This window comes from Camellia sinensis, chromosome 2, assembly GCF_055761805.1.
Source record: "Camellia sinensis isolate YWXY chromosome 2, ASM5576180v1, whole genome shotgun sequence".
Taxonomy (NCBI): domain Eukaryota; kingdom Viridiplantae; phylum Streptophyta; class Magnoliopsida; order Ericales; family Theaceae; genus Camellia; species Camellia sinensis.
The window spans coordinates 119,089,947-119,102,476 of NC_138962.1; positions in this window are offsets into that span (position 1 = coordinate 119,089,947).

Genomic DNA, 12,530 nt, shown 5'->3' on the forward strand with positions numbered 1-12,530 from the left:
TGTCCAATTAGCTCATCTCCATTCAATTCGGTTGTCTTATTCCGTTAAATGATTTAGTTGCAAAATAAATCAGGTTCGGATTTGAGGTTGTGCATCTAAAGGGGTAATTCCATGTTGGTCGGCTAGTGGCCATTTGCGAAAATAGTTTTTGAGGATTTTTAGTGAAGTTCACTAGTTTTCTTTGGACCAAAAAGGAAAATTTTCAGTACTCACAACTTTAATTACATGATTTCAAAACAAGTGCACTGTCCAACTATCAAGTTAATTCAAAGTTTCTTTTACATCATAAAGCTTGAAAAGAAAAGTCAAAGCAATAAAATAAGGGCATAGTCGAGTCAGGAATTCTGTCTTCTCTCCGCACTCTTTAGTCTCGTGTTCTTATTTCAACCTGTCATCTAACATTTCCGTCGGCCATCCCCATTTTAGCTAACTCCAGGAGTGCTTCATGTTGGTGTTATCCGATCGTCCAATAAACCTGTCGGCCGTCCGTCTTATAAACCCAGAATAGGAAAAACTGCGAAATTTGTGTAAAGCTCAGTGATTTGTCTTTTAGAGTTCTGTTTTGAGTTTTTTTTCATTCCAGCAAGTGTAAATAAGTGTGTTTAGATTGCTTGTGATTTGTTTTTCTTTCATTGAGTCATTCTTTGATTTTTGGTCCTTTGAAAGCTCAGTGTCCAATTCATAATTCATTAAATTCAATCGTTCTCAAATGCAAATTCAACAAAATATTTTCAAACTCAAGTACAAAGTCATTCGCGCCGTGATGTGCAAAAAATAAAATTTCTTTTATTCAATTCAGGGTGAGGCCCCAATCAGTACAAAAAGAAAAAGAAATTTTCAAAACAGCAAAAAGACGGAAAATCTGAAGCGCTGGTGCTTCTTCCTAAGCCAAAAGAAAATAAAATCATTTTCATCTATTGTGCATCCATCCATCATTGCATATTGTATGTCTTACATTAGTCCTTTGTGCTTTGCATACACCATCACACTTGCACTGTTTATTATATTTTTCATGCATGGCTACAATCCATTCACAACACTTCAGGTTTGTTTTGGTTATAACATTTCCTCCTATCCTGATTTCAGCGTGGTTAGAGTCTCTTCCTCCTTTCATGATTTTGGCATAGTTAGAGTGTAATCCTCTTCTCATGATTTCAGTATGTTTAGAATTTGTTCTTCCTCCTCATACGATTCCAGCATGGTCGGAGTATGTTTCCTCTCTAATATGAGTGTGTTTAGCTTGTACCCCTCACCCTTTCTGCGCGCAAAACGTAGTTTGGCTTTTACATTCACCCTATTCACATTGCAGGCGCTCAGACTTGTCCCCCTTTACCCATTTTACGTCTCACGTGTATAGGCGAGTTAGCTCCTTCCCCAGCAAGGTCTAGGAGACCTTAAATCCTCTAAAGGTGCAAACTCTTTGGTGTTGGTCGTGCTCTAATGACTTCAGGCAGTCTAGTATAGCCACCTGACTGTGTTTGTAGTGAGTTCCTAGGAGATCAACTAAGAGGATGGAAACTATAGTTCAAGTGGCCAAGGCCTAGAATGCAAAGATTTGGAATTTTCAAGACTAAAGTCTGACTTAAATACCCAGAGGTGTAGACGCCTCAAAACATCCTCGGCTTTGAAAAACACAAAAAATAAGAGGTAGATCCCTGTCAAAGTAAGGCAGTTCATTGCCACTCCCCCCATGAGATGCCTTCTAAAGTGCCGCTTTGTTTGTTTATTCTATTGCATTGTCTAAACATCATCCACTACAGTGCTTATCGCATGTACCATATCGTCTATCGCACCCATTGCATCCATTTGTATCATGTGTTATCTTATAGCATTTATCATTTTCACGCTGAAACGTGTTTAGGATGATTGTCCCCAAACATGGTAAGGTGTTCCTTGCCACTTTCCCCCCGTGAGGTGATTTCAAAGGCACCGCCTTTTGTTTATCTTTTCCATTGCGTTGCGTGGAACATGCATCGCATTGTATTTCGCGTCAACTGCAGCAATTACATCGCATTCATATGCATCATACCTATAGCATTTGTAGACCGCCCGAAACTCCACTCTGCGCGCGAGGGCACGAATCGTTTGTTCTTAGCTACTACAGTTCGAACTCATGCCACGGTTCTGAATCTAATCTTACAAAGTGCAATGTGAGACTGATAAATCACCAAAGAGTCCAAATCCGGTAAATCGTTTTGGAAAACTGATTTTTATAAAAAAGTGCCAAACATGGACTGCTTTGCCAGATTTCAGAGTCGCCACCTAAATATTTTGTTTTTTAGGAAATTTAGGAAACCCTAACTCGTGCCTAAGGCCACGTGTCCGTCATCACCAAAGTTACCTCGGCTCGGGAACTTGGGTACGATAGGGCAAGGTCATGCAATGAGCAACCCGCTCGCTCGATCAAAGATCGGCCTTTACTAACATGATAAGTTGTTTTTGAAAACACATGCGTTCTTATTCCGGTTATTAATCTAGAATTACTATGTGATGCGCACAGCATACAAGTATAGACTAAATCGCTCGAGTTGGAACAAAACATCTCATGTTTGTTTGTTTGAAAAGTGGTTTGAAAATGCTACTCGCAAGTAGGCTAAGACGTGGATTTGCCACCCTCGAGTGGGCTTAGAAAAACTTGATTTTGCCACTTCAAGTGGGCTTAAAACTCACATTTAATGAATTGTTCCAATTCAAGCAATGAAGCCTTCGTCCACAGGCATTCATGCAATTAAACACTTAAGCAGTTAGCATCATGGCAAGCATGCTATCATGGCAACATTTACACACATGCAAGTTGCTAAAGCGTAAACACTCACAGTGTACTCCGAGACAAAAAAGAAGCTAGTTAATAATCGATGCATGATCCTAACTATATCAAGAATGCCTAATGCAACACATACAAAATGCAACTATGATAGGCTTGGCTATTCTAAGATGTCATTTGAATGCAACTTGATAACATGTATTCAAATTGGTATTAAATACAATGTAATTTGTATGATGCGCCGAGTTTGGTGCATGCAAGACAGATGAATGATGCACGCATGCATAGCATAAGGATGCTAATTGAAAATGACCCTAAACTAACCATTGAAAGCGGTTAAGTAAAAGAGAGAAAGAAATGGGGGTTGGAAGACATGCATCACACACACACACGCTTATTACAACAGTTGTGTCGTCTCGACGGAGGGTCCGAATGAATAAGCTAAGCTAGCTAAGCTAAGCTAATTAAGTACAAACCAAATTAAAACTAGCTATACTAAGCTAATTATAATATTACAAAGATGAAATCAATTAGCTAAATACATTAAGTAATTAATCAGCAAATTAACTAACTACACAAAGCAGTTAAAACAGCCTCGAGGAGAGGGGTGTATGCATGCTCGGTCGGCTTCACTCAGAAATCCACTATCGTGCCTCGTGATGCCTCTGTTTGCACACTTATGTATCTATGAAGATTGTGCCAACTTCCAAGATGCTTCTGATCCACCTTAGGAATATGCTAAGGGGTAGTCGGCCAAGAGGGATGGCCATTGGCCAGAGTTTAGGGCTATTGGCCAATTTTGATAGCCGATAAGCAGACTTTGATGGTCGATCGGCCACTCCTTCCTGCAAACTCTCCTTTTGCAGCGACAGAGCACTAACAGAGGCATGGCAGTGTATTTGCAAGAAAATATGTGTGTAACCACACTCCTTATCATGCCTAAAGCTCAAAGGAGTGTAGTGCTCGGCTCTCGAGCCATCAATCACGCATCTCAATGCATGATGACCAGAGAAGCCAAGTTATACAAATCAATGTCAAATGAATGCACAAATAACACATAAAAGCCTCCGCCTCTATCATGCATAATCAAGAGGGCCGGCGACCGAGAAATGAGGCACGTTTCATCACTTTGAGTATGAAACGTGCGACATTCCTCGTGTTTCGATTGACGTCCAACTCCAAACACAATGCAAAGCATACAACATTCTAAACATAATGTGATGCATGCAGACATAATGCAATGCAACATGATCAACCTATCAATGCTAATAGCATGCACACACAATGCAATGCAACATAAACATGCAAACAACATGCTAGCCTATCATTGCTAGAATGGCATGCACAAGATTCCAACACATGAAAAATGCATGCATGGCAAGTTAGAAGCTTAAGCCATCAAAGCTATTAAAGAGCAACATACAAGGGGCATGCGAAACAATGCTTAATGGACTTAAATTGAATATGGAAAGACCTCAATCATGCCCAAAACAGTGGCCAAAATGCTATGAAATGATGGCATGAAAGCAAGAAAATGAATGCACATGCATTGGCCCATCAACTAAGCATGAGAGCACAACTCTCAAAAGTGCTCAAGGAGTGACAAATGTGGAAGTGTGACAACACCATAAGCTCTGAAATCATGTACGAAATGATGCCAAATCATTCAAGTCGCTCAAAGATAACATGCTAGAAGGCTCAAAGCTTGAAACTAACATAGGCACTTGCACTACAGCTATACAAGGCAAGCCCCAAAAGGCCAAGATGATCCAAAACAATCCTAAAACATGTCAAAACAATGCTAGAAACATGCATGGAATAGAGCCAAGACAAGCTAGCATGAAGGCATGAAGCATGGAGTACACAAGGCCAATGAGGAAGGTTACACTACACCCACCAAGACCAAGCATGAGATGACTTCACCAATAAAAATCAGAGTTGTATCATGGCAAAACAACACCAAAAACACATTGATATTGCAGCCCAAAAAATGCTTAGGCATGCATGCATACATATTGGCTCATGGACAGGACATAAAGGCACAACTCTTAAAACAATTAAAGAGTGATAAACATGAGAATATGGCAAAGATGTAAGCTCTGAAATTCCATGCCAAATGATGCCAAGGCATGCAAACATCACAAGTATAGCATGGTAGGTGCCTCAAAACTCAAGACTAGTCAAGGCATTTGCACTATAGCTATACAAAACATGAGTCATATGACCATGGAAGCCCAAAATAGTCCTAAAACAGCCCAAAATATGAATAAAATCATGCTGGAGTATAGCCAAAATGAGCTAGAATAATAGGCTAAAGAGATAAGCATGCAAGGCTAACTAGCAAGGATTACACTACAAGTGCATAAAGCATGCAATAGGTGAGTCCACCAATCAAGATCAAAGTTATAACATGCCAAAATAACATGGAAAACATGTTTGAACTAAGCTAATTCAAACCACAAGAGCATGCTACTTTGTAAGGCTAACAAGGCTAGCAAAGAGGATTTACACTACAAGTGCATAAAGCATGCAACCCATGATCAAACAAGCCAAAAATAGAGTTATGCCATGCTAAAATAAGCCCAAAAATAAGCTAAGAACAAGCCAACACATGCTAGAAAAACATGCTCAATAATTAGGCTAACAAGGCATGCAACCAAGAAGCAATGAGGGAAGGCCACCCCCTCCTATTTTGGGCCTCAAAACATGGTTTCCACCACTGAAATACCTCTGATTTTCAGTGGTGAAAAGGCCAAAAAAGTTGGATTTGAAGGTGGTGAGAAGTTGCACAAAAGGCCTCACAAGCCAAGGAATAAAAAGGGAGAACAACCCCCAAACTCACCAAGCCTTAAACTACCATTTTTACACCTTAACAATAGATTTTTTGACAGTCCAAAACCAGCCTCAAAATAGTCCAAAACAATGGGAAAAGGAGGGTGAACCAAATGTGCAAAAACAAGCTTGAAAAGGAGAAATGCTTACCCTTGAAGCACAGCAGCATAACCAGCCAACATCTGAGCCAAAATCAGCCTTTTGGAGCTCAAACAAAGTCCCAAGCTACCTCAACCCAAAGATGATCAACTTTGGTTAAGGGTCTCTTTGCAAAAGTGTAGGAAATTCTCACTTCTAAGCCTAAAACAAGAAGAGAACGAGAGAATTCTAGGGAGGGAGAGAGTTTTGCTCACAAAACTTCTAGAGAGAGAGGATTCTAGAGTGAGAAGCTCTCAAATTTCTAAGCCTTTTAAGAAGTGTTCTAACCCCTTGAATATGAGATATAAGGCTCTCATATATAGCAAAATATCAAGTTTGGTCGAAATATCTGATTTAGGACAGGTGGCACAAGTTGGAAACAACTGGAGGAGAAATAACTGCCAATTTTGGACTTTCTAGACATTTATGGCCGATCGGCCAACATTTTTGGCTGATAAGGTTCACTTTTGCCCGACCTATGGCCGATGAACTCCAATTTTGGCCGATGCACTTCCATAGAGGCTGATGGAAAAAATCAGTCCTGGTCCTTGACTTGAAGCAAGCCTAACTCCTTCATCTGGACTACTTTTCAAGTCATTCTTGGGCCTAAACTATAGCCCTGGAAGTGTTCTTTCCAATGGTGGAAGCCTCACATCAAAATTCAATGTGTGATAAGAGATATCCCTCTTTTAGTGAAGGCTGCTCAGTTTCAGCCGAACCAGAATGATGCTCAACTTCAACCAATCATATCTCCCCCATCCGACCTGAGCTTTAGAAGATTCTTAAGTGAAAAATAAAGCCCCAGAAGTCTTCTTTCCAATGGTGGTAGCCTCATAGATTAAATCCAAGTGTACAAAAGGATAGGCCCGATTTAGCAAGGATTGCCTGGCTCTCTCTTAACGGTTCATGCCCAACTCTTTCCTCAACTGTGTTTCTTCCCTCTTCTCCAATTTTCCTCAACTCCAAACCCCCAAACAAGATGTTTTGGAAGATTTTTCAAAGATTTTACCTCTCTTTCATTCATTTCCACTTTGTCCTCGCTCGGTTTACCGAAAAGCGCAACATTTAACAAAATGCGAGCGTTGGAACATCGTAGGAATTTTATTTCAAAAATATTTTGAAAGAGAGGGTTTTAAGGTCTAAAAACCATTCAAAATAGCTTTGGTCCAAAATGGGGTGTGAGGTTGGGATTTGACTCTCCTCTTGCCGAAGAAATCGAACCTTTACTCTGCATATATTTCACCACCAAGTAAACCATCACTAGCGCCCAAGTCTTAAGGGCGGTCAAAAATGGGGTGTCAACACAACTTATTATATCCATCCTTATCACACGACGGTGTGATTTGGCTTGTATTCACCCTTTTCGTATTGCATGCATTAGGCTTGTTCACCCTTATCACACGAGTGTGGTTTGACCTGCACCCTTTCACCTTTTCTACGTGATGCATAATTTGGCTTGTACCTTTCACCCTTATCACACAAGTGTGATTTGGCTTGCGCCCTCACCTTTTTCACATTTCCCACATTTAGGCTTGTAATTTCACCTACGAGTGTGATTTGGCTTGTATATTTCCCCCTTTTTACGTGATACATAGTTTGGCTGCATCTTTCACCCTCTCTACGTGATGCATAGTTTAGCCTGTATCTTTCACCCTCTCTACGTGATGTGTAGTTTGGATTGCATCTTTCACCCTCTCTACATGATGCATAGTTTGGCTTGTATCTTTCACCCTCTCTATGTGATGCATAGTTTGGCTTGTATCTTTCACCATTTCCACATGATGCATAGTTTGGCTTGTATCTTTCACCCTCTCTATGTGATGCATAGTTTGGCTTGTATCTTTCACCCTTTCTACATGATGAGTAGTTTGGCTTGCATGTTCCACCCTTTCTACGTGATGCGTAGTTTGGCTTATATCTTTCACCCTTGTCACACGAGTCTGATTTGGCTTGTATTTTTCACCCTTTCAACGTGTGCTATGTAGTTTGGGGTGTACCTCCTCTCCTCTTTATGATTTTTTGATGGTATGCTTGTTTGTGGTTTTGATTGTTGCGTTGCATTACGTATCGTTTGTATCCTGTCCTTGAACTATGCTAGTTTGATTCCTTCCAAAGGGATAATTAGGCAACCCTCAAGTTCAACCAACTGCATCTGCACTTTTGTTTGTCTGCCTAAGTCTTACGACCACGTCAAATGGGTCATCTTCAGGCTTTGACATTCACTCACATCATTTCATGATGATCTCTATCAAAGAGGGGCAACTATAGACACCCCATTTTGACTGTCCTCAAGACTTGGGCGCTTCATTCTGAACACACAATGATGAAACGTTACGCTATGCAATCTTTTGAATCTTCAGCAAAGGAATTCGGTTTCGAGCTTCAAACACAAACCTTGCACCCCATTTTGATCAGAAAATTTTTTTTTTTTCTAGCTTGACCACTCAGAGAGTAGCAAGCTAATTGGTTGGTCGGCAGGCCATTTCCTTTGGGCTGGCCGGCCATGTTTAACATCAAATTCTGTATTTACAGCACAAGCTGCTCTCGTCTAAGGGATTTGGCCAACTGTCATTTTCTGAAGATATTTTCGATGTGAGAGGATCAAATTCTATAAATAAACCACCTCTCCTCAGAGTTTAGGGTTAGAAAAATTTTCCAAAGGCTTAGAAGATTGCCCAAAGCATTTCTCTACCCTCTTGAATATAGATACACTATAGATACACCTTTGAAGGTAAAACTTGAAGCTTTTTGCTGAAGTTTTGAACCTTATTTTAGATACTTGAGGGTGTTTGGATTGAAGTTTGCTAACTAAGAAGCCCTTCCTCTTTCCAAAAGTTTAACTTTTGAACTCCGTTCATCACTTTTTCTTTGATTCTTTTGCTCTTCATTTCTTGTCAATACATATTGATTTTCAAAGTTATTTTAGGCTCAAAAACTTCGTTAAAGGTGGAAGGGTTAGCCACCCTTCCATAGGCTTATTCATTAGTTGTATTCCTTTTGTTTTCTTTTATTCTTTTTTTTCTCTTTTTCTTCATTTCTTTTGTCAGTTTCAGCACCATTATTGGTTGTTTTTGTGTGATATGATCTGAATATGGGCTTGTACTAGTATAATAGTCCACACAGATTTCTTGTGTTTAGGATATAGCCACCAATCCATTTGAGTTGATCTCTTTTCTTTTATTCTTATTTCTTTCCATATGTATATTAGAACCTTGTGGTCATGGGAGGTTTAGAACTGAGCCACCCCGCCACAAGTTTGATTAACTAGTTGTAAATCTTTCACTTTCATACAATTGTTGTTCACCTCGAAGCTAGATGATAACTTCCTTGTCAAAAGTGATGAAAAACTCTCTTCTTGATCATTTTTGGAACATGGAAATGGATGTTTCATCCTTATTCCATTAGTAGGAAGAGGAGTTGTCAACAATTTTGATGCGTTGTGTGTTTAAGCTTTATTAGGTAGCTTGATTTGGATTTTCCCTCTTATCTTCATTAAAGTGTTGTAAGCTCTCTTCTAGTTCCATTTTTTATGCTTAGATATGGGTGTCTCATCCTTATTCCATGAGTAAGAAGATGAGCATACAACAACTTTTTATAGCTTTCACATTTGCTTAGTTTTGCTTTTATTTTGCTTTGAAGCCAAATAAGAGCTCTTTCATCGAAAGTATAAGAAACTCTCTCCTAGTTCCATTTTGAAGCATGGAAATGGATGTCAATCCATGTTCCATGAGTAGGGAGAACAGTCACTAATTTCTTTTTTTAATAATGTAATCTCTTGTTTACAAGCTTTCCTTTCAAAAATGGTTCTCATTAACGTATTCTCTCTAATTCAAGTACTCATTTACTCTTATTCACTGTGAGACGTAGTAGGTTTGAACCATTTCTTCATTTCAAGTTTTAAGCTTCACTTCTTATTATTTGTTAGATCTTTCATCCCGTTACTTCACTAATCATCATATAATATCATTAGAATATTTGATGATTTAAGAAGCAAACCTATTTCCTCCTTCAATATCTTCATGATAGAAGGGAACAAGAAAAATGAACATCCTTTGGAAATCCTCTATTTGGTCTATTCCAGTTCTGTTATAGCAAGTCTCCCAAAATTAGTGGCCGGCCGGCCATTCAAGTGTACAACTGACCAACTCATCAGGCTGGCCAACCAAATGTTTTGTACGGAAAATGTGGTTATGCAGCCAAGCAGAGCAGATCCTGAGGTCAAAGAAGAACTATTTTTCGGCCACAAACAGAGCAATTTCTGGTGACAGGCAAAGCGGTTTCTGAAGGATGTTCTTGCTTGCGCGAATGCGGCTTCCCACCTTTCATTCAACTCCTTTAGATTCACCGCTTGGAAATTTGTATTTGTACTAATTAGTTAATTCATTCGTACTTGTAATAATTAGTTAATTAGGAAATTTGAACCCTCTTGTAAAGAGGGCAAATTTGTAACACTTGATGTATGTCTTCCAACCTTCATTTCTTTCTCCCCTTTTTATTTACATGCTTACCGTGGTTGTATAAAGCATCATGTCTTCTTTTATGATTCCCATGCTTCGTATGCATTTTTGCATGCGTTATGGTTCGGCTCATCTTACTTGATGTCGTTATCATTTTCTACTTGATTATGTGTGCTACGTCTTGCTTTAAGTTAATTCACATGTCACGTTAGCAACTGAATCTAGTAGTTGCATTTTTGTATGCGTTGTATTAGCCATTTTGCATATTAGGAGCATGCATTTTTTCCAAGTATCTTCTTTTCTTTGGCTTGCCACGATTGAGTACTATGTGAGTATTTTTGCTTTAGCTTATCATATATCTGTTTGTGTTACCATGTTGATCATACTACCATGAGACTACTTGCTTACTTGAAATAAGTCTATGAATTCCTATGGATGGAGGCTATTTTGCTTAAATTGGAATGACTTTGGTTGTCATATATATGAGCTCATTTTTCCTTTGAGTTGTACATATTCAAAACTCTTTTAAGAAAGCATGAAATCATAGCATTCCAAAGTAAGTGATGTGGTCTATACTCGTTTCCCTCACATAGTAATGTTAACATATTAATAATCAAAATATGAACATATAATGTCTATAAGATTTACATCATGATTTAGTAGAGGCTGATCTTTGTTTGGGTGAGTGAGGTGCTCAATTCATGGCATTACCCTTTCATACCTATGTTCCTGAACCGAGACAACTCTGGTTATGACGGACAAGTGGCCATTTGCATGAGTATGGGTTTCCTAATTCTTCCAAAAATAATAAGTTGGGACTCTGAAATCTGGCAATGCAGTCCATTTTTTGGTATCTCTTGTCATTACTAGATTTTTTAAAGATTTTTCGAATCTGGACTTTCATTTGTTTTTTTTTTTTTGTTTCACATTGCACTTGTGAAACCAGATTCAGAACCACAGGAGTCCGAACTATAGGGAATCGTATCTGAGGAGACTAAACCCCTCTGAGGAGTGCAAAAAATCAGCTACGCCAGCCAACCAAAAAGTTGTCCAGGGCTAACTGCTTTGCATGAAACAAGATTTTTTGACAAAATTCTCATCCTTTCCTCCTATTTCCACACTATTCTTTGCTCAATTTCCTCAGAAAAAGTTTCATTTTGAAGTTGTAAAACAAGCCTCAGAACACACAAAAATATTCAAAAAATAGCGTGGAGAGAAAGTTTCGAAAAAGCAGTTTGAACGGGATTTGAACACTTGGCCAAAACAGACTTAGGCTTGGAAATGAAGCACAAATTCCATCTTTCTTACTGAGAATTATGTAAAACACATTCTAGTTTTCATTATTAGGCAATCAAAAGGAAGCACCCAAGTCTTAGGGCCTATCAAAATGGAGTGCCTACACTCTTTTGTCGGCTTTGTGCAGTTTTGAGCCTTTCCTTAATGACTTTAATCTTTTCAGTGGTCGTTTGCACAATCTCAGAACCAAGAAAAACCCTTTCTCCAAATTTTGTCCAACACACATTAGATCTACAGTTTCTACCATACAAGGCTTCATACGGTGTCGTGCCAATACTAGAATGGAAACTATTATTGTACACAAATTCCGCCAACGGCAAGTAGGTTTCCCAACTTCCCTGAAAATCCAAGGCACACATTCGGAGCATATCCTCCGAGGTTTGTATAGTCCTCTCAGATTGTCCATCGGTTTATGGATGAAAAGCAATACTAAATATCAATTCAGTTCCCATTGCACTTTACAGATTTTTCCAGAATCCAGACACAAATTTTGGGTCACTACCTGAAACAATAGATACTAGATGTAGACACCCCATTTTTTACTGACCTTAAGACTCAGACATCATCGATTGAGCGCTCGGTGATTGCGCATGTTGTGCTCGTTTCGAGGTTTCAGAGTTTTGGCTGAGAGCCTTGCCTCCGGGCCTCTGAACTCTTTGTGCTTTGGCTTGGTTTGAGGACCAAGTCTTGTTTTCCTTGCCTGAGGGAGGAAGAGGTCTTGTAGACCACTCTTTAGTGGTTATAGACCACTTTTTGTGGTTGTAGGCCACTTTTCCCATTTGGAGACCAGTTTTTGATTTTCGGAGCCTTCGACCGCGCGCCTTGTCTCGGGACCGCTTAACGTTCTCTGTTTGACGTGGTTTTTGAACCACACCTTGTTTCCTTGGCCTAGAGGGCCACTGTGGTTTGGGAGACCACTTTTGTCATCGTAAACCACTTTTGGTGCTCGACAGCTAGTTTTCGAGGTTCCCGGCTGCGCGTTTTGCTTCCCGAACTTTCGTCTTGCATCCATTTTGGTTTGTCTTTGGTACAAACCTTGTTTT